The 25,528-nt window shown below is 39.9% G+C and overlaps 1 long non-coding RNA gene across 1 annotated transcript; it reads left to right on the top strand.

Moving 5' to 3' along the window:
• Positions 1 to 6,541: 6,541 nt before the first annotated feature.
• Positions 6,542 to 24,632, top strand: LOC143697003 (uncharacterized). The gene is made up of 3 exons (XR_013186119.1): positions 6,542 to 6,649; positions 21,253 to 21,326; positions 24,431 to 24,632. It is a non-coding gene; the product is annotated as an uncharacterized LOC143697003 (long non-coding RNA).
• The last annotated feature ends 896 nt before the right edge of the window (positions 24,633 to 25,528 follow it).

A 25,528-nucleotide genomic window follows, 5' to 3' on the forward strand; every position in this document is an offset into this window, starting at 1 on the left:
GCTTTTTATTTATTAGACGCATGCCTGTGCTGCTCTGCCGTTAATCCTGAGACCCCTGCTGAGTGTTACCACAAAATCCCATTATTATTCTTATTTTACTTGAAAAGAAAAAAAACATTTGATTTGTTCTGTAAGAAGGATGTTTATAAGAATGGCACAATACATCAGATTATGCGACTATGCACAATAATGCAAATAATGTTTATTTTACACAAATTGGATGCCCATATTATTGTGGCTTTACTATACCTTTACTTTGATGGTGTCAAATAGGAAAAGTCGTTTTTATGTTGTAAACTTTTATCCTGCACCACCAAAGCATTTTAACATCCTCTCTAGATTTTGCAGGTGAGGAAAGAACAAAATGCAAAGGGATGAAGAAAAAGATGATGGAAAATCAAATATCTCAGGTGAAGATTTTCAAACATGCTGACAAAGTATCATGGTTGCAAACAAATACAGACACGCTAAAACAAATAACCGAGTGTGTTCCTTTTCAGACCAATTCCTTCCATCAGCATCGGGTTTGTGTCTGTTTCCCTCAATGAATCAGTCTGAGAGTGATCAATGATTCTGTCTAACAGACATGTTTGCCTATACTGCAGCAATCCAGCTCATGACATCAAACATCATGTTTTTACAGCAGTCAAGACCAGTGTTGGGGAAAGATACTTTTTAAACAATTAATGAGTCACAATATTGCGTTACTCCCTAAGTAACTAATTACTTTGCTAAGTTACTTTTTTTCAGAAAGTAAGGCTTTTTGTTACTTTTGCATTACTTTTTCTCACCTGGCTGAGGCTCACTCTCTTCCAGGCCATTTAGGGTTTTTGGTAACACTTTAGAATACGGTTCCTTCGTTAATGAATAACTACACAAGAACCAAAGAGTAACAAAATATTAACAATCTAGTAACTATTATTAACTAACAAGAAACTCTGATTAACGAACTAGTAAGTAATAGCGCACAGATGAAAGTGGTAGTTCACTATTAACTAATCAATAACTACTATTTTTTTAATGCTTCCCAGAGAACTACTGAAAAAGTTTATTAACAATCTAGTAAATACTATTAACTAAAAAGAAACTCTGATTAACAAATTAGGAAGTAATAGTGCACAGATGAAAGTGGTACTTCAATAACTACTATATTCTTTTATGCTTCCCAGAGAACTACTGAAAATGTTCATAATTCAATAACCACTAGAAACCACTTCAAAGTATGAAGTATGACTTTCATCTGTGCACTATTACTTCCTAATTTGTTAATCAGAGTTTCTTTTTAGTTAATAGTATTTACTAGATTGTTAATAAACTTTTTCAGTAGTTCTCTGGGAAACATTAAAAAAATAGTAGTTATTGATTAGTTAATAGTGAACTACCACTTTCATCTGTGCGCTATTACTTACTAGTTCGTTAATCAGAGTTTCCTGTTAGTTAATAATAGTTACTAGATTGTTAATATTGTGTTACTCATTGGTTCTTGTGTAGTTATTCATTAACGAAGGAACCGTATTCTAAAGTGTTATCGGGTTTTTTTTTCTATTATTTTTAAATGCAGTAATGCTTTCAGCAACATAGCCTAGATAATATACTAGGGGTGGAACGGTACATGTATTCGTATTGAACCGAATCAGTACGGGCGTCACGGTTCGGTGCACGAATTTACACGTAGAATACATGGCATAAAAATAAATAAAACTCTAAATAGCGATAAAATTCGCTCAATTCGCTTTTGGTCTGAACGCAGCATAATGAACAGACTGCGATGTCAATATTGCAATGCTGAACTGTGTGTGTACCATAGACTGTAAAAAAATAGGAAACTTAGTGTCCATGACGTCACCCGTAGGTTTCTGAAGAGCGTTTTTGAAGCCTAAAGTGGGCGGAGTTGCTCGTCGCCATCTTGGAAGCGCGTCACAGTGCGTCACTCCCGGATAAACGAAAATGGGCAAAAAGGCGGGACGTGGGTGGAGTTGAGGTGCCTGGAGGCTGAAACTACGCCCGCCTTGCTCGAGTTTGCTCAGGCTAAGAGCTAATGTGCTACTGGCCTCGCGCTAAAGTGACAGCTGACTTGAAGAAGTAGACCTAAAGCCAATAGTTAAAGTTCATGTTTTTGCCCTTTGAAATACTATAATAGTTAAAATACATAACTAACCGTGAGACTATGTGTATTGTGATGCATTATTATTCTCATGCAGTAACTTACAATATTTGCTCTGAGCGTGTGTGTGACAGTGATGCGCATACATGTCAGTCAGCGCGGTAACGCACGTCAAGTTCGTAGAGAGCTTTATTCAGTCCATTCTAAATTCTGATAGATATTACCTAAGAAGTTCAAGTAAATGCACTAGAAATACGCGCTCATTTAAAGGATGAATAGAAAGCACTGACACCTGCAGGATTTAATCTGACGGTACTTTTTATTGAACACTAAACAGTGAAATAAGCATATTATAGTCTATCTGCTCCGTAAGATCAACGGTACAGCAGAACGAGTGTGGCCTCTATATCTTAGACGTTTTAAAATCTGAACTCCAAAAAGCAACGATATTGTCAGACATCCATGAGTGCATGTTCACAGAGGAAAACAACTGAAGAACAGCGCTGGTTGTTCACTCGACAACGACGGAATTCAGCGGCGTGTAATAAACTATGAAATAATCCCGAAAAAAGTACAAACACGGCAGAGATAACAAGTTCAGCAGCTGGAATCAGCTGAGGTGACATGATGGCTAACAGAGAGCAGACAAACGGCTAGTAACAGCAGCGGCAATCCACCTGTCACTCAAGTGGCCACGCCTTGGATTATGCAGCATTTTAAGGCTTAATATAATTTAAACGGATGAGTTCTAAAAAAAAATCACCCCCCTCACAGTTGTCATGAAGGGTAAAATTTGCTGTATAGACCAAAAAGACTTAAGACACCAGGCTGTAAACATTTTTATTTCTGCGGTAAAGTTGGGCATTTTAACATGGGGGAGATACAGATTTGGCTCACTTTTGCAGTCAGCCTCAAGCAGCCATGCGATGAATTGCAGTTTAATTCACTTCCGTGTTGGTTTCAAGAGAGAGACAGGGAGGTTGCCGCTAGGTGTGTACGCGCGCGAGAGAGGGAGAGGCGCGGGCGCGATCGAACTGTGTGTGTGTGTGTGTGCGCGTGTGTGTGTGTGTGAGATAGAGAGAGGCGCGGGCGCAATCGAACAGTGGAAACAAAAACATACTCCGTAAACATACACAATTGTGTACACTCGTAATAAAACACAACATTGTGCTTTTGTCACACTCTTGTCAAACTGTAACCTACAAAAGTCACCCCACCAAAATCCCACGCACGCACGCACGCACGCACGCACGCACACACACACAGTTTTACTTTTAAATTACACATTCTACATTGATTAAAAAAGAAAATCAAATGTGGTTTTTAATGGTAGCCTAGTATTATTTTATACGGAAATCAATTATTTATAATTCAGATGAGAATAAAGTTAGGGTTAATTAAAATTAAGAAAAACAAATAAATTGATCTGAAATATTGCAAATTAATTTTAAATTCATTCAAACATACCAAACATATGGCTAGGTCTTTGTCTTTTTATTAATTTAATTAATAAACTAGTTAAATTATATAAAACTATTGTCAGTGCACTACAAATAAACTGGTTCTATGCCTTTATTAATAAAAACTTATTTAAAAAATACAAGGCTTAAGACATTTATAAAAATGCCTTCTGCATTTTTGTTTTGCTTTTCACTACATTGTACCGAAATCGTACCGAACCGTGATGTCTGAACCGAGGTATGAACCGAACCGTGACTTCTGTGTACCGTTCCACCCCTATAACATACACTTTCATTTTATTTTAAAAACACATTTAGAATACAATATGCAGAGCACTTTCCGTACTCCTAGAGCAATGTATCCCATTCAAAAGATCTCTTAACAGTACGAGTTATATATCCTACTGTACAACTCATTTTTTTACGTTGAAAGTAATGGATCTTGTTAGTTTTTTACTGTTTTTTTTTATCATCACACTCACATGAGTGTACATGTATGTGACTGCGTTATGGAGAAGAGACTATGGAAACAATTTATTTCAATAGACCATTGATTTATTTCTTGAGAATAAAAGTAATAACACTGACCATAAGTAACTTTGCAACTACACGTAAAGTACTAGTAACTTTTCAAGTACATTTCAACTTATTCTACTAACCCTAACTAGCCTGGTTAAAGCCAGACCCTTCTCAGTCGTAACTGAGTTAGGGTCTGGGGAAGGTTAATTCACAGCTCACTTCCAAAGGGGCGTCACAAATGGACGTTGCTCAAATGCCTCTGGGCGCAATTGGATAGACTTAAAACCAATCAGATCGATCGTAAAAACGTTTGTGATTGGTGCCTCGATTTGGAAAGATTGGAAATGAGCTTGAATGGGCTCTTCGCCAGACTAACTTGCAGAGCAAATCTAAATTTGCCGGAAGTTCGTCTGGGTTTTCCCAGGCTAAACCCTAACCCTCTCACATGCATTATATTTTAGCTATTTTAGCTGAATAAGATAAATGTTTTTCTTTTCTGTGAATGCGCACATGCATATTTTATTTATTTGATTCTTTTTATTGTATTTCATCTTATTATCTTATTTCTATGTGTATGCATGTTTTTTTCTGTGAATTTCTCTTCCGTAAAGCACTTGTAAGTGCAAATAAAGCTTTACTTACCCTATAACAGTCTAATAAAACTCTAATGAGAGTACCTATGTACACATGTACGTAGTTGCAAAGTTACTTATAATTGGTAGAATGTCTACAATCGAAAGAGTGTAACTAAGAATTGTAATTCGGTAGGCCAAATTGATTAAACCGAAAAATAACGTTCTTTCCTTTTTTTAAAAGTAACAAAAATATTAATGTGTAAATTTGTAATGCATTACTTTACTTGTTACATCAAGAAGTAATCTGATTATTTAAGGCACATTACTTGTAATGTGTTACCCCCAACATTGGTGAAGACCAGAACCAAAAGCTCTAGTGTGCTGTAAACTGCCTGACCAACACATCGAGAACCCGATCAAGGCCACGTTGATGTGTTCTTGACAGGCTTCAACAGCACAACCACCACATCAAGCAGTTTTTTGACATGTTAAACTATATCCTGACTTTCCAGGTCTATCTTGCCAATTTGATTATAAGACAGAATTTGTGATGACAGATCTTGAAACAGACGCAGAGTATCTCCTTTTCAGAGCGGCGGTGCAAGCGTTTGTCCTTAATGATTGTAGAAGCATGTCAAGCCACATGAAAGTGAGAAGAAAAACAACAGAGACGAGGTGAAAGTCACTCAGGGGTAAAGATTGTGTGAGCTGAACCATTCACAACAGATTATGTAAATGTTCAGATTGCCTCTGTGTTTGCGTGTACTCTGACGAGCAGTTCCTGATCTGTGTTAGCAAAGTGAAATATCTAATGCACGTTGGCAGATATGGGTCAGAATATGCAATATGTTTTATGGCACAAGGTCACAAGTCTGATTATAAAGGCTTTGTGCTCATATGGAGGTTTTTCTTCGGAGTATGGGACTTCTTTCTGGACAGAAAGAAGATTTTGTTACTGTATGTGATTGATCCACACACTCGCAAAGCCTCACACACTCACACACTTTGCATCAGTATTACTATTGGTTTTATTATTAGTTTTAAACTTCAATCTTCAAAATTGGGTCTTAATGAAGAGAGGGGTTGCTATTCCAGACAGCAACATAGTGTTGGCCCAGATCCGGGCCACATCTGGTACATATGGATTCAACGCGTACCAGATGTGGGCCGAATCTGGGCCGACAGGTTGCTGTCTAGGATTTTTCTAAACCATCAAGCACACATTTCTTTTTCCTGAAAGAATGATGCAACAGGTGAAAAAAGTGTACACTGAAAAAATTTAATGTAGAAACAATTTTCACTTAGAAATTGCTAGCAAATTTCATAAATTTTCATAAAAAAAAAGAAGAAACAGCAGTTAAGACATGACAACTGAATTAGAAAAGTAATTATTTTGAAAAAGTATTTTCTTGTAAAACATACTATAATTGATTTATTTACAACTTTGACAAATATATATATATATTTTTACATTGTAGATACCAGCAGTAACCACCTAATAACCACCCAGAAAACCCTATCAACCGTACAGAAACATGATAAAAATCTGTCAAATCGCTCACGTTTTCTTTGACAAATGTGAAAATCTAGTTATAGAAATATGATAATTGTCATAACATATTGGATAACATGAGATAATACTGGTAATAACGGACAGTAATGATTCTCAATATTAGCGGGTGCTGAATGGGGTCAGAGCCTCTGAACTCATGATTCATCCTCTTATCATCATCATCACCATCATCATTTTCATAATCTCACAGCTCTGACACACTGAAATTCATCCAGCATGTCTGCCCTGGGGTCACAGAGAGAAAAATAATTGATTTGTTTGATTCTGAAAGCCATTATTTAACATTCTGAGACACATTTCCTTCATGTAGCCCTAGACATGCTGAGTGAGATGAGAGAGACACAGAAGCAGGAAATGTGAGATACCTTTCTTTTCCTCCTCGGGAACACTTGAAAAGCTAATCTGTGATTCCACATTGGTAAGATCTTAATTGTTTCATTTTATTACTTTATTCTTAATAAAAAAATCCATATAATTTTTTTAGAAATTATTTTATTATGTGTTATTGTAAGGCAGATCGTTATTTTAACTATTAAATTATGTTTTGGTGAGCCAAGTTTCATAGAACACTCTAAAAACCTTTACTCTAATTTTGGTAACTGCAAAAAGCATAACATTTGACTAACAGATGACATTACTTAATGGAAGTTTTTTATTCTTAATATTTGTAGGGTCTGGACCAATCAGACACACACTAATTATTCATATTCACTATATTTAATGAATATAAAGGTCTATGAAACTCTCCCCCAAAACTAACCTCACAAATGAAGTTACTTTGTCAGCCGGGTGTCCGGTTACAGAACACTTTAAGACTGATAACAGACTTTACGACCTCAAAGGAATGTGGCCACATGCGCCACATGCTTAAGAGAGAGAGACCATCTTTAATTAAATAAACTTTGCGGTGTTACTCTGATCTATGAAGGAACATGCCTCACAGAAACTGTGATGATTTACTGTCTCGTGTACTATTAGGTATAACAACATGGTATGTTTGATTGGGGTGTATGTGGTTGAACAACCACCCAACGGTCAATATAACCTCACCTGTATCATGCTTCCTAGCAAATTAATCCTCATTTAATGACACACACTTTGATGTACATCACCTTCTCTTAGAATGCAATGTGAATTTGTTATGTCTATTTGAGCTTGAATGAACAGTCTAAGCATGCTGGGGACAAAGACCATAAATCAACTAAGAGCCGCTTCCCCTCTCGGACATGTCACCTTACTCATAGGTCCATTCAAACCTTAGGGGTTGGTTCTTTTCTCAGGGTATATCAGAGGCAGGCAACAGTGACCGCCCTCTCTTAGTTTTTTCATCCAGCCGCAACACTGTTCTGGTGAGACTTGGGAGCCCCCTCCCCCTCCACGGGGGCCCCAAGGGCCCAGCAGGCCTCGATTCCAACCAGTGGTGGGCTCAGGCAGGAGAGAGATGACTCTCTCACAAAGAACCAAGGACAATCTCAGGAGTTTTGGAACAAAGACTCCAACCAACAACGACTCCAATCACCCATCCTTTTGACTTCCTCACTTCCAATCATGCGTTCCTGGAGAAAGAGAACGCTCAACCAACTTCCACTTGACGCTGCCGGAACCATCAACGACTTCAATTTTCAACAACTTCAAGAATTGTTCCCATTACAAATACAAGTCACTTTACGATCACGGTTTTTGCTACTGGCTCAAAGTACTGTACAGGCGAAGAAATAATTATTCTTCGGTGGCCATGGAAGATACCCTTTATTAGAATAAATTAATAATCAAAATAGTTCGTTGGAAGAACTGATTAATTGATTGTAATATTAATTCAGCCACATCAAGTTAATCCAATTAACTGACCCAAATATTTATAATTAATAATAACAAGATATTATTGATTATTAATATTTCCAAAAAGCTGAGTTCCTTACATAATGGTGGAGAATTTTAAGGCATCGTATTAAACATTGTATGCAAGCAGACAGTAATCAATCATATGTTGTCCCATAAGTTTTATTAACATCTCATACATGCACGTACAAGTTTCTGAGTAAATCAGCAAAACTATAGCTTGAATATGCCTTCCTACGAATGGCAGAAAGTTCACAAATGCTATAATGCATATTTAAATCGTACGATAAGAAACTCCTGATATTAGCGAAGAAAGCCTAATTTCAGATATAAATCGAGCATGAGCCTTCTCTGACGAAGAAATCTCAGATTAGCCGCGCGCATAAATGGTACCAGAACTAATTAACCTGATATGGACGAAGAAATCTCAATTTTCAGCATTTTTGAATGTGATCTGAGCGATGTTCCTCAATCACCGATTAAGGCCTTATTATGCATTACGTCATTGTATTCATATTAAACCGCTGAAGCGCTCATATGAAACAATCGCGTCGAATTAGTGGTATAAATTCTAGCTTAGCTAACTAGTAATTTGCCATTGTCTGTGAAAGAACGGTGCTGTTTTGATTTGTTAAAAAGAGTCACTCACACGCAACGTCGTGTCTAAGCGAGAGACTCAGTGCAAACTGTCAGCACAGCTCGATCGCTGCTCCGAACGATCTGTGTTGTTGGTTGGCATTGCGTCCGGAACGCGAGCAGGCGTTCCTATCTCGTTTTTCTGACAACAGCACCAATCTCACAGACCCTCGTGTAAACAAGCGACGGTTGTAGCCAATAGCTCCCTCAATCCTAACTTACACGCATGACTTACAAGTAAAACCCTCTACCTCAAGTGATAGTTTTAGCACCGCCTAAAAACTTAGACACGTTAGAGCGTAAAGTGTAACCTTAAACCAAAGACTATAGATTTTGCGTGATTTGAACTGAGTGATTTGAACACGAGTAATGAGAGTCAAAGCTCTTCGAGGCTTTGAATCAAAGGAGTCAACTGAGTCACAAATGACTCTTTGTTTGAAGCGCCCTCGCTGGTGACCCCTGCTGGTCAAAACAGTGGAAGTGTAGCGGAAACTCAAATCAACGGAACACCTTTTACAAACCAATCGCAAAGGTTTTATCAAAAGGTGTAATCAGGTAATGACAATCCGCGAGCTACCTAATATCGTTTAATATGAGGTGTCTTTCAAGGCATAATATCTTAGTAAACCGTAGGGCTCGTTTTATGAAAGCTTGACTTGAAAGTCAATCAGACCCTTTATCAAATGTGTCATTAAATGTGTACGAATCTATTAAGTGATACGAGATCACATAGAGACCAGATACACAATGGTTCACGAACCGTTGAAATTTAAAACAATTTCGAAACAGCTATGACGCGTAACGAAGCCCAGTTTAATAAAATCACGTGACCTTAGCAGTGATACACTCCGAATGATTTGAGACGAATGATTCACCCTGGTGTCAGAGCTTCACGAAGCACGTCTCATAAGAGGGTTAAACCACCCTCTTCTCTCTCTCTTTCTCTCTCTCGACCCCTTCCTCTTGGTTTCACTTTCAGATTGAAACCCAGATACTTTGGGTTTTTATTTGTGTTTCTTTTATTTTTACTTAAATCTACCCCTATTTTATTTTGTGTATTTACACCTGTTGAGCCTGAATAGTCCTATTCAGTTAAATTGAATTTAATTAAATTGGGAATTTAATTAAATCAATTTGCTTAGTCAAGTTCCCCTCTAGTTACCAGAGCTATGAGAACACACAATGTTTACATACATTTTTTTTTATTTTTATTTTTTTATTTCAATTTAGTTATTTACGTTTGTTTCAGCCTGAATTCTTATATTCAGCTAAAGAAAAAAAGAAGGGCTTAACTAAATTTGAAATTTAATTAAATTACTTGATACGCTTCCCTTTCCTTTTAGTTTTCTTAGAGCTATAAGGACGTTCTAACTTTACCTTTACCTTATTTTAGATCACTAGTCACTATCCTCATCTTCTCTCTCTCTATAGGATTACAATATCTAGCGACTGTTGTTTCCATAGCGAGTTACACAGGTCATTAATATCCTACTTCCTGTCTGTGTTTTACCCATCCTCACTCCTTAGCACCAAGCTAAGTACATGAAGTACGGCTAAACACAAACGCACAGTAGGCCCCAGACAGAACTGGAAACACTTCCCATTGTTTCTTCTTCTTCTTTTGGACCTTGAGATGTCTGATGTGTCCCTGGTAGCTTAGTCTAACAGCAGCATAACCCATAAGTGACTCCTGTTTACCTATGTCTCCTAGCTAAACCTAAATAGGTAAAACACTCCTTTCTTCCTCTTCTTTTCTGGTTTCATCCCATTGTTTTATTTTGGTTTTGCTCTATCTGTTACTCTCGTAGCACAACATGTGAGAAGAACCATCAGCATTTTTGAGTAATAGGTTATGACATGTAAGAGCCCAGTCATCAGTCGATGCTGCTTAAAGCACGTCAACTAAGATACTCAAAACTTTTTTTTTTGTTGTGTGTGCTCACCAACACTAAATTTTAGCTGCTCCACATAGCCATTCTCCCACACAGATAGCTCACCACCTCTGTAGAAACTTGCATTTGCCTTTGCCATTTCTCTCTCGTGTTCCCACAAGTGTTCCAGTAGGCCTCAGACACCCAGCCCTGCCACCAGGACCACCTGAAGACCCGGCAGAGCAGTGTCATGGACATCCTTCAGCCTGAAGCAGGCAACGACCTGCCACGGCAGAGGAAGGAACAGTTAGGCAACAATGAAAGCAGACGTCTGACACCCAGCCTGAGCCACCAAGAGCTGACCAGCATTATCTTCTCCTTGGCCATGCTCCCGCAGGCCTCAAACAGGAGGTAAATGAACTAACGCTGCCAGCCACAGGACTCCACAGAGAACGAACCCTGGTCAACGGGAGAAGGCACAGGACAGATGCAAGGACCCTGACAGAGCAGAGCAACTGAAAGAGATCATCAGTTTTCAGGCGGACGACAGCTCTGAGCACCTGCAAACCGACGGGTAAAGAACTGTTTCACTCAAAGAACTTAAAGAAATGGTTGAACTCAAAGAGAGCTAAAGCCATCAATGTGCAGCGGAAGTCCGAACACTGACTTAGCGATGCTGTAACATTATTGACGCACTCCATGTGGTCCAAAGAGAGCTGCAACAGTCCAACCCACTGCAAATGGACCACACAAGAAAGATGGACCCTGCTGACCTTCACATTAGCAGCGTAAGCTTCCCCAGCCCTGCACAAAGGGGGGAGGAGCCAAAGCCCTCGGCTTAACACTTCACCAGACAGTGCCCTGAGAGCCCCTGCAGCTGCAGGAGGAAAAGGTAAATCAGACAAACCCTGAAATGGCACATGAAGTGACACTCAACAATCTCAAGTGAAAGGTCAGAACATCCCTGCCAATCTACGAGACATTGATTTTCACCTGCAGTCTCCAACCGGTATGGCACACCGAGACAGACTCCATCTGATCTGGACACATCCAGCCCAGCTGGGCCCTGCCCAAACACCAAGCAGGACAGACCTAGAAGGCCCTGTGCTACCACCACCAACTCCGAACGAGTTGTCTGTGGAACTTACAACGAACCTGTGACGGAGGAGGACACCAGCTTCAAGAAACTTTTCCTCCAAAACCAGTTAGTCACCATATTTTCACCTGCCCCCACGCAATGCCCACTCAACGATGTGTGACCTGATGCGGAAGGCCTCTAACACAGAAGGCCTCCCCAGAAAGGGTTCCTAAGACCCCATTGATCCTGAACTGCAAAACCAGAAGCCACACAGCATGAACACAATGCAAGACTCTGCTAAAAAGTCCCTGGTCAGCATAGGACATAAAACTTTTAAAGTAGATGAAAATGGGTGCTCAAAGAGCAGCAAGACTCTGCATTAGTAAAAATAGAATTTTACTGATATAAAGAAAATCTTGAATGGACGTGTAAGCCTCACCTGCCAACAGACTATGCACAACTCTTTTGAAACAAACATTTGCTACATGCTGGTTGAATTGGCACTGCTACATTAGTTTCCATGACAATGAAGGGTTACAGGAAACACTAGCTCCAAATAGGGCATACCTTGACGCCATAGTGTAGGAAAACCACCTGAGTTTTAAACTACTGTTAACCTACAGGCGTGCATTTGACCATTGCAGTCCAACTGGAACACAACATGCGATACGCATTTTGATCACTGGTTGCTGGCTTGTCTAAATGCAGATAAAACGATAGCGGGAATTGACATCTCTACTGTAAGTGAAAGAGTCTTAGATTTCCAACTGGTATCAGTAAGTTCAGCATTAAAGCGTAAGTCTGTTTGACAAAGGAATCTCATCTCAGCAGCTTGTAAACTGTACCGATATCTATCCTGCTTTGGTTAAAGAAATCCAAATTGCAGTATTGCTAAACCTGTTTCTGAAAAAGAAAGCTCAGGACAGTGTTATATATACGTAGACCTGGGTGATGCTCTCCTTTCTACAATGTAAAGGCCTTACAAATTATTGTTAGATTGATGTAATTCACCTAAATTTTTAGCTGCATCCACAAGCAGAGAGCTACCTAGCGATCAAAACTGTTCACTCGCTGAAAAGTCAGCATTTATGCATGAGAGGGACGTAACTATATAGGCTTAGACAAGCTTTGACTTACAGCAAATCTATTTCCTTACTTTGTAAACGAATAGAATAAGTTGTGCAAAGTAAAGAGAAGAGTTCCATGAGTAAAATTAGCAAATGCCAAAACACATTAGCATTTTACTGAATGTAACATCAAGTTCTTGAAAGACTTAAAGTATAGGCGCCCCCTTTTAACCCGTTTAAACATGCATAACTCAGTAAAATGTGTAGACATTCTTCAGGTACTGTTGAATTGTTCTGACATGCACTGGTTCCCATGACAACGACTTGTCACAGGAAGTGCTAACTCGTGACGTCATTTTGTAATCAAACCAGCCTAGGTGGCTAAGCTAACTTAACCTAGCGTCCATCCAGCTTAGGCTAAGCTAAGCTAACCTAGCATCCATCCAGCTTAGGCTAAGCTACATAATAACTTCTACAGTTAGCGGTTAGCATCATTTACTTGAAGCCTTAATTACAGCTTTTATGTATACAGCGCAAAGTATTCTAAAATACTTTCTTTAACCCCATTTAGGGTTTCTAATTTTTCTCTTTCCTTACTTTCAATTCTTCTCAGCTGAATTTCACCTTCACTAGTTTAGGCATAGTCCTTGCTGAGCGCTGTAGGCTAAATTTGCAGATGCCCTGGCAATTAAACCCAAGTTTAATTACATGTAAGCTGTGTAGCTAGAGAAGAATTATTATAGTTATGAGAATTTTCATCAGCATATTGACTAAACCTTTGGAGGGACACACACGGTGTGGTCTTAAACACGCAACAGCTGTGACCCACTAGGGAGTGTTGGTCCAGGCAAATCTAAAGGTTAGTCACTAGTGCTATTGATTATTCTCAATTTCAGATCATTACCGCTGTTTTGATTACTTACTTTATTTTTTTTATTTTATTCTTTTATTTCCACTTTGATAATAATAGCATTCAGCTATTCCCTTGTCTATTCGGTCATCTATATGATTTAATTCCATTTCCTCTCTTGTTCGAATGTGGTTCTATTTCCCATTGGGCCCAGAAAGGAAACAGAGACACCTTTATTTGTGATTGTGTTTATTTTCAACAAGTGCACTCATTTTTGTGACCCTGCGACACAAGTAATTTCAACAATTACTAGGGCATAACTATAGTCCTGAGGATTGATAATAAGCATAATTTGAATAGGAAAGCTGTCCCTTTTCCTCCTATCCTTCACTTCGTCAAGCCGCAGTGATGATCCACCATTTAAGTCCAGAGAAATAATTTAGTCATAAGAACCATCTTAAGTCATTTATTTCATCTCGGCTATGCCCTTTCCAGGAAATACTCTAGGAACCACACAAGTCTTAGCCTCCTAACATCCACAGCTAAGATGATAAAGATACAAGAGACACATCACTAGCTAGATACACATGAAACACCTAACTTTATGCTACATATCTAGCGAACCCATTAAACAGTGGTTCTGAACTTTTAGGGTCATGAATTAGTCTCTCACCACAAGTGTGCCAAAATGTCACAGAGCCTCTGCTTAACCTGACCCCAACCTTCCAGCTTACCAAAGACTATGACAAACCAATGGACACTATGAGAAACCACCTCTAACCCCTCCAACCACCCACGAACGCCGTCTGCACCCACCGACAACCGGTGCCCCAGACAACTGAAATCAACAAGCACACGCTGCGTGCACAGGACAACACTCTGTGTTATGCACCTGATGACATCGCTGCGCCAAAGCTTGTGGTGCCACAGCGCAAAAGGGGGGTTCATGCCAGTGTATGCCCATGACGCAGCATGTGCTGCACACCGCAGCACCAGAACACCGAAGCAATTGGCATACCGGCGTCCTCGAAGCGGAAAGACTGTCCTAGCCAACAAAGGACGACAGTCGCTGAGATCTTTCCTCCCTTTCTCTCTCCCTCTCCCCTTTGTCTGTTCCAGGATGCTGCTGTGGTTAGTCTTCCTGTGCCTCCAGCCAACCAGAGGACAGCCGCAGTCGGTCATCTCACCAGGTCCGGTATCAGGCAGCGTCCCGAAGGAACAACCGGGACTCCTTATCACCAACTGCAGGACCCACACCCAGAGAGTGTATGTTCGACTCCACTCCCTCGCCCACGCTGAGGCCAATGTCGAACACATGCTCAACCAACTTGAAAAAAAAATGTCACACAAGCAGAGCCAGATGGACACAACCGCCACTGCCGTCGGAACTCTTTTTACATTGGCATGTCCAGTGTCAACGCACTGAACCTAGCCACCGTGAGACAACGTGTGGCTGAAATTCAAACTGAAATCCCACAGCTAAAAGGGCAACTCACAACACAGAGTGCCTCCCTGCCGTCCATCGGCAAGACATCGAAGGGAACTGTGGTAATTCTCAACACCCACAGCGTTCGGCTGAACCAGACAGTGAACTCCATGAAACAGCTGTTTACTGTCTTCCAGAATGACTTTACTCAAACTCAGCTGGTCTGCAGTCTCTGATCCAAGACACACGCTGCCCTGCTGAGGCCAAACCTGAATCAAAGCTGGAAACCTCATCCTTCTTCAAGAACCACAATTTCACCCTAACTCCAGAATGACAGGTGATACCCAGTCAAGGCACCTTCTGCCCCAACACCTGCTGCAGAGACCTGTACTGGGCTACTGTCCACATCAACCGCCGTGGAACGACCACCACTCCAGAAGACGCGAGCAACCAGAGGCCACCATGGCCTTCCAGCCTTCTATGACAAAGGTTGGTCTGATCTGTCGGCACTTTCAACTTCGATCATGGTTGTCCTTGAGGGGGACAACAACGGTCGAAAGGGGGGGATTTAGGGTCTGGACCAATCAGACACACACTAATTATTCATATTCACTATATTTAATGAATATAAAGGTCTATGAAACTCTCCCCCAAAACTAACCTCACAAATGAAGTTACTTTGTCAGCCGGGTGTCCGGTTACAGAACACTTTAAGACTGATAACAGACTTTACGACCTCAAAGGAATATGGCCACATGCGCCACATGCTTAAGAGAGAGAGACCATCTTTAATTAAATAAACTTTGCGGTGTTACTCTGATCTATGAAGGAACATGCCTCACAGAAACTGTGATGATTTACTGTCTCGTGTACTATTAGGTATAACAACATGGTATGTTTGATTGGGGTGTATGTGGTTGTACAACCACTCAACGGTCAATATAACCTCACCTGTATCATGCTTCCTAGCAAATTAATCCTCATTTAATGACACACACTTTGATGTACATCACCTTCTCTTAGAATGCAATGTGAATTTGTTATGTCTATTTGAGCTTGAATGAACAGTCTAAGCATGCTGGGGACAAAGACCATAAATCAACTAAGAGCCGCTTCCCCTCTCGGACATGTCACCTTACTCATAGGTCCATTCAAACCTTAGGGGTTGGTTCTTTTCTCAGGGTATATCAGAGGCAGGCAACAGTGACCGCCCTCTCTTAGTTTTTTCATCCAGCCGCAACACTGTTCTGGTGAGACTGGGGAGCCCCCTCCCCCTCCACGGGGGCCCCAAGGGCCCAGCAGGCCTCGATTCCAACCAGAGGTGGGCTCAGGCAGGAGAGAGAAGACTCTCTCACAAAGAACCAAGGACAATCTCAGGAGTTTTGGAACAAAGACTCCAACCAACAACGACTCCAATCACCCATCCTTTTGACTTCCTCACTTCCAATCATGCGTTCCTGGAGAAAGAGAACGCTCAACCAACTTCCACTTGACGGTGCCGGAACCATCAACGACTTCAATTTTCAACAACTTCAAGAATTGTTCCCATTACAAATACAAGTCACTTTACGATCACGGTTTTTGCTACTGGCTCAAAGTACTGTACAGGCGAAGAAATAATTATTCTTCGGTGGCCATGGAAGATACCCTTTATTAGAATAAATTAATAATCAAAATAGTTCGTTGGAAGAACTGATTAATTGATTGTAATATTAATTCAGCCACATCAAGTTAATCCAATTAACTGACCCAAATATTTATAATTAATAATAACAAGATATTATTGATTATTAATATTTCCAAAAAGCTGAGTTCCTTACATATTAATGCGTAAAATTACTGTGGCTTATTGCATTATTATTATCATTATCATTACTATTATTATTATTGTTGTTACAGTTCAAAAGTTTGGGATCTGTAAGATGTTTAATGTTTTTGAAAGAAGTGTTTGAAAGAAACTATATTTCGATATAAAGTAGGCCTACATATATAACCTATGTGATATATACTGATGTGTGTGTGTGTGTGTGCCTGTGCAATTTATTCCTGTGATGCAAAGCTGAATTTTCAGCATCATTACTCCAGTCTTCAGTGTCACATGATCCTTCAGTGATCATACTAATATGCTGATTTACTGCTGATTTTTTTGCTAGCAAAAAAAAGTATTATTATCAATGCTGAAATCAGTTGTACTGCTTTGTATTTTTTTGGAAACCGTGATAATTTTTTTCATGATTCTTTAATGAATATAAAGTTAAAAGGAACAGCATTTTTTTAACTAGAAATCTTTTGTAACATTATAAATGTCCTTACTGTCTCTTTTGGTACATTTTTAATATATCCTTGCTGAATTTAAGTATTAATTTCTTAAAAGCTACTGACACCATGGTAAATGGTAAATGGACTGCATTTATATAGCGCTTTCACAGACCGAATGGCCACCAAAGCGCTTTACATATTTGCCTCACATTCACCCATTCATACACACATTCATACACCGACGGCGGTGTCAGCCATGCAAGGCGCCACCCAGCTCGTCGGGAGCAGTTGGGGTTAGGTGTCTTGCTCATGGACACCTCGACACTTGGTCAGGTGGAACCGGGGATTGAACCACCAACCTTTCGGTTTGTAGACAACCTACATGAACCACTGAGCCACTGACGTAGTGGTAGTGTACCTTTGTTGACAAAAAATAAGTGCTCTAATTTGTTCTTCCACACGGATATGTGTCGCAACATACCCAGATAGCAAAAAATATCCGAACAGCTTCTTTTTGCCGCCGACCCAAGTGTGTCCCACTGGCGGGGATGAAACGTTTGCCGCCGAATTCGTCACTCTCATTTCTTGCGAGATGCCGCATTTTCTCTGGCGGTTGCCTCCGTCTAATGGACCACGGCCGGCTGGCGGCAAACCGCTTTGAAATACAAGGTTTTCTACTCTCAAAATAGACCAGCCATGTTGGCTATTATTATTTTTTGCTCCAAAGCCATCAGGGTTTATAACAGATTCTTGACTCTTGATTCCATGATAAAGGTAAAATTTAGGAAATGACATTTAAATGACTTTGAAACTCTGAAGCGATTATACAGTAAAATATATTGAATTATCTTATGCACTTAGGTGAATTTTTTATACATTTCTTTGATTGATGCACATTTGAGACATGCACCAATAAACCAAAAATAATTCCTTTTGTAAAACTTACTTGCCAATAAATCTTTCTGATTCTGATTAGGTTTTAAAATAGATATTTAATTCATGGTATGAACAATTTAGCAGAATACTTTTCACCAATGCCTGACTATCAGTGAGCAGTGAAAGACATCTGCAACATGGCCAAAATCTTGGGTATACTTTATATTTTTTTTTATTAATTTGCAACCATGGTAATATCTATCATAAACATGAAAATCCCTGTTTTGTCCTGAAGGATAAACTCAATGAAAAAGCTAAATTCTCCTCTGGTTTCACAGTTGCGCAGAAATTTCGTTTGTCTTTAATTTTTTTCCAACCTCGATTTTTTAGTTACTTTACCTTTTACAGGTATAAGGGATTCATTTGCAATAACGACCTGTACAAATGTTTAAGAAAGTGTTAAAGTCCCTGTAAAGGCAAAAAAAAAATAAAAAATAAAAAAATATGACGAGCACATTCGCATCAGTTTGCCGCTCAATCATGAGTTAGCTAGCAAAGTCTTCGACTACCATCGGTTAAGTTAGTACATGTTTCCTTTTTGTGTAACGCAATATTATGTTTACATTGTTTTTAGTTTATCTTTTTAAAATATTTAAGTTAGTCATCTTTGTTCTTGTAGTATGCTGCTAGTCCAGTAGCTAGAGTGGCTAGCAAGTGTTAGCTAAGCTAACACATGCTGTTTTGCCCAATGGGGTTAATCCATCAGCCGGAAACTGAAGCCTCCCTGGGGGCCACCATTGTAGCACACCATCACCTGCTGTTAGCATTGCATTGACTCCCATTCATTTTGACGTCACTTTGACGGCGAATAACTTTACATCTTAGGCGTACAAAGACTTAATTTATCCATTATTTAATTCTAAAGAAACACAACAATGTATAAAAGGCTCCATTACTTTGTATCTTACGTTAGGGCCCCGTAGAAGCCGTTTTTGTAAAAATAGGCTAATGATTGCGTCATAACTAGGGATGGGAATCGAAAACCGGTTCCACTCGAGAACCGGTTCTAAATTTTACGATCCATCGATATTGTATGCCCTCGACGTTAACGAGTCCTCTTATCGATGCTCCTGCTCTGAGTCAGCCATAGTATGTACAGACCGTGAACTCACAACTGTCCCTTTTGTCCTTTATCAAGCACCATAGCACCGCGTCCAAAGATAATCTTTGTCCTGCAAAGTCTTATTTGATCAGTGAGTAAAATTGTCTCTCTCTGGTAATGTAGATGAACCGCTGCGCTTGTGACAGGGCGCATGTTAAACTGATCGAGCAGAGAGAGAGAGAGAGAGAGAGAGCCCCGGTCGCGCGCACGCACTCTCTCTCTTCGGAGCAAGGCGAAAGTAGGCTTCACCGTCTCAAAACTAAGCGCTGTCTTCCTCTCTCCCTCGCACATATTAATCAAAATAAACGACACGATGGTAAGGTAGGGAGACTAAAGTTTTATGTGGAGCATTCGGAGATTTGTTTTTCCTGAATTGCCGCTGGGTGTGAATTGTGCTAAAATACGTTGCCTTATCTTCTCTGAAAAGTCTTCCGCACATTCAGCTGACATAATCACACTTCAAATAAACGAAAAAAAACGATCCAGTGATGAAATGTTTTCTGTGATGACACACATCTTGTGGGATGTCCCAACTGGCGGGATAATCACACAACGCGCACACGTCCGATAATGACACGTCCAATTCGCGAACTAATGACTCATTTGAACCGATTCGTTTTAATGAATGGTTAAAACAACTGATCTTTCCAACACTGAACTCACGGGACGTTTAATCGGTGTATAACTAATCGGTAACACTTTACAATAAGGTTCCATTTATTACAGAAATTACATAAAAAGTACAGTTTGCTTAGTCAAGTGTAAGCATTAAAACGACTTGTTTTCCCCCCCGAAAAAGACTACTTTTTCCCACACAGTGCTATCAGGAATCGATAAGAGAATCGTTAAAGAATCGGATCGATAAGCAGAATCGTTAGTGGCATTGATATTGATAAAATCTTATCAATTCCCATCCCTAGTCATAACCATTCGACTCTCTGTCGCACCATAGAGAAATTACCATATAGATAGGAGGAGAAGCTCGCAGGCAATATTTTACTGTCTATGAGGCAATCGGGGGGACATAGAGGCATAAAGGGTGGTGATGGCCCAGCGGATAAGACACATGCCTTTGGTGTGAGAGACCCGGGTTCAAATCCACTGTGAGACACCAATGAGTCCCTGAGCAAGACACTTAACCCCTAGTTGCTCCAGAGGCGTGCGACCTCTGAAATATAGCAATTGTAAGTCGCTTTGGATAAAAGCGTCAGCTAAATGAATAAATGTAAAATGTAAATGTAAATAAAGTCAAGGGAGAAGCCCAGAGATAGAGAGTCCATAAAAGCAACGGGACAAAATATTTAAACCGTTTTTGATGAATTGGAAATAATTTGGTATGTGGCACAGCTACTATAAGATTTACAACTGTCAGACAGGTTGCTCACGTCACATCTACGTCGTCAAGCTCATTTTGAGCCTGCGCAGTACACTCAGCCATCAGGAAGTGAGTGCTTCTAATGGGCTTCAGTTTTCTCCGTTGAAATCAAGGGGTCGCTGTGTCCATTTCTTTTACTGTCTATAGTTTTGCCTTTGTTACAGTACACACTGAGTTTAAGCAATGTAATGTTACATGTGGAAATGTAATCAGCTACTTACAGTAGTTAGCCAAAGTTTGTGTTGTGTAAATGTATAGGTTGTGTAAATGATTTTGTATGTATGCTGCTAGTTCAGTTCACAATGTAGCTACAGTGGCTAGCAAGTGTTAGCTAACACGTGCTGTGTTGCTACTGTAGTTCTAGGATTTAAGGGGATTATGATGAGTTCTATTTCTCTGAACTGTTGTACTTTTTATGTTTGAGAACAATGCTGTGTTCACTTCAATCACTACACTGAATGAATACATTTTATGTTTAACAATTTCACTATTCCACATTTAGCTGTTCAGTTTTTTCTCCACAGCATAGCTACTGTATATTCCTAAAGTTAACAATTTGGTTTTGTTCACATTTTCTTGCAGATACCTTGACCGGAGCATAACCGGTTATCTTCACCCAAGAGACCTACTGTTGGACAATTGTTTTGGCTTTAAAGGTAAATGCATTGTTAGTCACAATTTCAAGTTATTGGGCCAAAAAGAGAAGAATATTGAAAGGAGTTGAGAGGGACAAACAGGAAATTGAAGCTGCAAACAATGCTCTACTTGCTGTTATTCCCGACTTTGACCAAGTAAATCCTACAGTTAATGAACATCAACATGGACTGGCTACAACAAGCCATGGACAAACTGTAATCCCTGAAGCACAGGAAATAACTGTTGATGAGGTATCTGAACCTAGTGAAATGTTTTCCTCAAGCACAGAAGAGTGCTTGGAAAACAAGCCCGTTCCTTGTGAAGAGGAAGGGGATTTCCTAAGGACACAATTGGCAGGGTGGGCTATTGACAACATGATCCCCCATGTGGCACTTGGTAAGTTTTTAACCATTTTGTCCAAGGATCATCCAACCCTTCCTAAAGACTAGGGGTGGGAATCTCTAGGCACCTCACGATTCGATTACGATTCAGAGGCCTGCGATTCGATTCAAAAGCAATTATCGATTATCTGAATCTTTTGTGTGTGTGTGTGTGTGTGTGTGAATATAAATACTTTGCTTTAAAAGTACAAAGTAATGACCCATAAAGAATTAACGTACAATATATTTTATTAACATTGCAAAGAACCAACAGGAAAATAAATGTGTGCCTGAACTAGCAGCATACTTGTAGTAAATGAATAATATGACAACAACAGGTGTTCTGACGATTCATGCTACCCATCGAGATGTGCTACTTACTGGTGCATGTGCAGACTCATTTTTCTTCTGCTTACCACGCCCATAAATCTATGCATCCTTGCTGTGGATACTTGTAGGAAACTTTGACAGGTCAAAGATGAATATTTGATGATAATTTTTACTTTTCACACCGTTTTAAAAATAAAAACAGTACATTATACTGTACTCTTAACTTCGAATTTTATTATAATTTTATTTCATATAATAATATTATTTTTACTTGTTATATCAACTGTGATAATTGCTAGTTCATTTAAAATATCCAAATATGCTCCCCATACACTTACCCTGATTAAAATGAAATAACGATGTTATAATATTGTGAGATTTACACCATTATGGAAACAATAGAGAATGAATCAACATTATCTATGATCGATTTGCGTTTGGGTAGCATTTTTCGACAACGCAGCAGAAATCGTCTGAACACCGGTACAGCCCAGAGCCATAGAGAGACACGGCTCAGGTACAGCCGAGTGTTTTTCCTCCTCTGGGTGGAAACGTGTCATATGGCTTCTCATATTTGTCGTGTTGCCGAAATATTTTAGTTTTATTCTACAAAGCTTACAACTAGTGTGGCTCTTGTCCAGCTCCTTTCCCCCTTCAACTTCATAGAAGCCAAAATATTTCCACACGTCAGCTTTTAACGAGAAGGGTGTTTGGATTTCGCGCTCAGCCATCGCGTCTCTGTTATGTGCGCACGCCACAGACAGACGGTCCGGGCACTGCACTTCCGCGCTTCAGAGTTCCGTCTTTTGCGTTCCGTCTATATTACGTCATTATAAATAGGCTACATATCTAAAAAAAAAAATTTTTTTTTTTTGAAAATCGATTTTTGACATTTGTGAATCGATTCAGAATCGTCCACGTCCGCATCGCGATGCATCTAAGAATCGATTTTTTCCCCCACCCCTACTAAAGACCCAAGAACCCTTCTGAAAACAGCGGAAGTGGAATACTATCGCAGTTGTTAGTGTCTCCTGAATTGTAGAGGCTGACGTCAGTTTCAATGTAAGTTAATGTTGATGGACTTCCACTTTTCAAAAGCTCAAATGCCCAGTTCTGGCCAGTTCTTGGTTTAATTGAGCAATACGTGGGTGATGTCCAGCAAAACAAACTTCCATTTGTCATTGGTCTCCATTATGGGAAGAAGAAGCCAAGCAGCCTTCACTTTTTGAATCCTTTTGTAGGAGAGGCACTGATGACAGTTTCTGATGACAGTCATGAGTGTGGAGAAACGCCATTGGCATTGTTGTCTGTTGGTTTGGTCACCCAGTTCTCACTGGATTAAATGCATCTGGTATGCCTTGGAGTGACAAGAAAGTTGTTGCATCTTTGGCTAAAGGAACGGCGGCTGACAAGATTTTCGCCCAGCATGGTAAAAGAGATCTCAAGAGTGCTCCTGACCTTCACACCTCATGTTCCGTCTGAGTTCAACAGGAAGCAACGATCCATGGAAGATGTTGATCGTTGGAAAGCTACAGAATTCAGGCAGTTCCTCTTGTACGCTGGACCAGTCAGCTTAAAAGGCCTTGTACCAACTCAAGTGAACAACAACTTCATGCTGCTTTCAGTTGGCATCACCATCCTACTGAAAGTGTCCCTGTGTGGTGACCTCGCAGACTATGCACACGAAATATTGGTTCTCTTTGTTGATCACTGCAGCAAGATTTATGGATAAGAACGTGACATACAACATGCATGGATTGGTGCACCTCAGGCAAGATGCCAAAAAGTATGGTGTCCTTGATAACATCTCATGCTTCCCATTTGAAAACTTCCTTGGGCGCCTGAAGAAACTGTTGTGCAAGCCTACACAACCACTGGATCAGGTTGTTCGCTGATTGTCGGAGAGAAGTCAGCACAGAAGAACAAACATCTCCAAAACAAGGTCCTTGAGGGAGCACAACTATGGACCACTCCTCAATGGTCTTTTTCGGTGAAAAGCAGTATGAGGAGTGTTACTTTCAAGACTTTGTTGTGAAACGTTCAGAGGGAAACAACTGTGTCCTGTTGGAAAATAAGGACATAGTTGTTATACAGAGTGTAGTCGTTGATGAAATGGACAACACTTTGGTCATCTACAAGAGGTTCCGGAACATGGTCGATTTCTTTACTTACCTTGTGGAATCTTTCAAGCTAGGCATTTTTCATTTATCTGGCGTATCAGATACACTCCGCTTTACCCATATAGCAAATGTGCAGAAGAAATATTATCTTCTTCCTTGCCCGGATGGAAAGGCTGGTTTTCCGTTGATCCACTTGTAAAAATGACCTTTGTAAAAATTAATTTTTAATGTTATTGATATTGCCTGGAAATTAATCAAAATGTTTACTTTATGCTAATCTTTCTTCTATTTTAGATGCTGTTTGCCATTGTTCAGTTTATCAACGAGGAGGATCTACCATTAGCAGTGGTTCCGCAAGTGTGGCTCAGCGAGGGCATGTGCTATTGGCTCCCATTTAACCTCCGCAAAAAAGACAAAGGAAAAAATGTAGCCACCCGCTGCACGTCTCCATACAGCACCTGGGAGAAACATCATTTTAAGTTTATGAAGGGAGCAGGTAAGTGGGTTGGACTTGTGCATTTGATTTTCCTGCATTTCATCTGTGTAATTTCTTTGTCTATTTATGGTGGATAACTGACTCTTTTATTCATTATTCTCTGCTCTATAATCTTGCAAGAGGCGATGAGATATTTGGTGCGCTTCCAAACAGATTCCAGCATTGAAACGACGGATGATGACAAAAAGGGAAAGCGAAAGAGAATCTCAACTTGCAAGTACAGACCTCTTCTGATGAAGAGGAGTCTAGTCTTCCAGATGCACCAGCAGTGCTGTCGTTTCAGCAACTTCTTTTGAGCTTTGAAAACATTGTTCCTGCTAACAAGGTTTCAGTGCTCCCTGATGCTCCAGAAATTGCATCGATTCCAGAAAACCAGGAAAATGTTGAGCCATCTGTAGATTTCAGAGCTGCTATGTAAAATGTATTGCTGTGATGTTTGATTTGTGATCCTGCCACTAAACTATACACTTTGTTAGATTTTCAAATTTGTGTTTCCTCTTTCTCAGAACCAGGTTTCTCCCCAGTAATCCAGAATCCACTTCAAAGAGTTTGAGTACAAGTAAGTTATGTAATTTGTGATGTTTTTTTTCTTGGAAATGATTGCTTCTATTTAAGATAAGGAATCCTTTAATCATCATCTGTTTTTCATTAGGACACTTGACAGGTTACTCACGAGCAGCTTGTAGGGTATGGACCAATCAGACACATACTAATTATTCATTATATACAAAGGTTTATGAAACTCCTCACACAGCCCAAATGAACAAACACAAGGGCAGAAACAGTGTCATGTTACAGGGCATGCCAAGGAGATTTTACGACCTCCGAGGAATGTGGCCACATACTCAAGAGAGAGACTATGAAACAGAAACCCTCTTTAAAACAGACTTTGCTGC

The sequence above is a fragment of the Siphateles boraxobius genome, unplaced genomic scaffold (genome assembly GCF_051911475.1).
Source record: "Siphateles boraxobius isolate OS27281-9 unplaced genomic scaffold, OSU_SipBor_1 31, whole genome shotgun sequence".
In the NCBI taxonomy this organism is placed as follows: Eukaryota; Metazoa; Chordata; class Actinopteri; order Cypriniformes; family Leuciscidae; genus Siphateles; species Siphateles boraxobius.